Source organism: Bison bison, unplaced genomic scaffold (assembly GCF_000754665.1).
Source record: "Bison bison bison isolate TAMUID 2011002044 unplaced genomic scaffold, Bison_UMD1.0 scf7180017864377, whole genome shotgun sequence".
Taxonomy (NCBI): domain Eukaryota; kingdom Metazoa; phylum Chordata; class Mammalia; order Artiodactyla; family Bovidae; genus Bison; species Bison bison.
This window is the reverse complement of record NW_011494949.1, coordinates 236,716-238,747: the sequence shown is the minus strand read 5'-3', so window position 1 is coordinate 238,747 and position 2,032 is coordinate 236,716.

The following is a 2,032-nucleotide window of genomic DNA, read 5'->3' as shown; positions in this document are numbered from 1 at the left end:
CGGGTTTGTAATCGGCCCTCGCTGGGGCGCCCCGGCCTTTCTGCCCGTCGGTGCGCAGAGGACTGAGCACGCCCCTTGCAGCCCCTTGCCCGTCCGGGCCCATCTGCATAAACACCGTTCACACGCCCAGGCCCAGGGTGGCGGCTGCCAACGAGACGGCAGGAATTTAGGGCTTGGAGGCTTTGAAATGGAGCCGCTGTCATGCTGCACGGATTTCAGGGCCACAGAAAGGGCCGTTTGCGTCCGCGGCCCAGAATGAGCGTGATCTTCTGGCGAGAACACCGCCCCTCTGTGTCTGGCATTGCTGTGCTCTATCGGAGCAGGTGAGTGTGTCAGACCGACACTCTGCGACCCAGAATCCGCCAGAGGGGTGTTATGTTTTCTTATCGCATGTGGGCGCATAACCGTCAATCTAGATAAAGAGGTTGGCGGCCAGTGCGTGCGTTCCACACGCCCCTGGGGACCAGAGCCCCGCCCTTGAAGGAGGATCCGGAGAAACCCTTTATCTGCGGTTTCAGTTATGTAAATGAAGTCTGGAAACGGGGTGGGAAGAAGGGCCCCCTGTGCCTGCCGTGTTGATGGGCGTCTTGTGTTCTCTGAAGACGAGACGCCTTTTAGGATAAGCTGGCTGTGCGGTCACGCGTGTGTGGATTTACTGGCTAATTCATCTGACATTTACGAATGATCAAAGACCTGGCTTCCCAGGCACCCAGCACACATTCTAGGGCTCCCCAGGGCCGGTCTCTCAGGGAGGGGTGCTGGCAGGGCCTCCCCAGAGCCTGGGAGGTGGTCAGTGAACCCTGACCTGAACTCCAAATGCCCTGGGACCACATCCGGGGATGGAGCGATGGGGTGGGGAGGGCGAGCTTGGAGCAGGCAGGAAATGGGGTGGGGCGGGCCGCGGGAGGGGCGCCTTGAGGGGGCCTTCCCCTGGACTCTTGATCCCGGCTCTGGTACGGCCCCTGTTCCAACCTCGCGGTTGGAATCCCAGGGCTCAGGGGTAGCAAGGGGGCAAGCCTGTGTTGGTGAATTTCCTGGGAGTATCTGCCAAATGTGACACACATGAGGGTGCGTGTTTTCTTGGGGAAAGGGCCCGTGGCCTTCATGGCTTTCAGAAGGATCTCTCAGGAAGGTGTCATCATTTAAGTACTACATTAAAAAATTCTCCTTCGTTCTGGAATGATGCCGTGAGAGACCAGAGGAAGCCATCTGGGGCCGTGTTCCTATCGCCTGGGCATCGTTTGCCTCATCTTTGCGAATCCTTTGAAGTCGCAATAAACAAACTGTTTTAACTACATACAAGGTTATAGATGCTCACTGTGGGAAATGTGCAAATCACAGGAGAATTTCATAAAGAAAATTAAAATGGCTCATCACTGATTGAGGTTTAAGAGAAAACCGTGAGCAGCCAAAGTGCCCTCGGGGCCGCTTCCGCGTGGCTCCCTTCCCCAGTGGGTAGAGGAACCATTCCCTGCAGAAGAGGCTGAGAATTAAACGCTTCCTCGGGGAGAGGCTTGCTGACTTAGCGCCAGGGCTATTTATAGCTGGTGATGTTGCTGGTGAGGCTGGAGGAGCACTTACAAGAGATGCCATCCGGGGATGTGGGGGCCACGTGGCACGGGGCATCAGGTCCTCCTCGGGCCCCGCCTGGCACCACCCTGGAGCCACTGCAGACCCAGGGTGCGGGGCACTGTGAGGAGCCCACGCGAGCTCACAAGCCAAAGACCAGGCAGGCCGCGGGCGCAGGCAGGAGGAGCGACTGGCATCCAGTCCCGGCCGCTCCATCGACAGGTGTTCCCAGGGCAGGAAGGAGTGGAGCCCTGGTGGGGCCTGCGGGGGCCCTGGTGCACTCGCTCACCATCCAGCCCTTCCTGGGAGAGCAGCTTCCTCTCTGGCTGTGGAGGTGGCTGTGGGGTCACAGTCCATGGATCCCCAGAGCTGGCACCCCCGAACCCCAGCATCCTCGCGGGACCTCGGTGTACCAGCTCAGCAGTGCCTCTGTGGAGGGCACGTCCTCTGCGGCATTCACGTG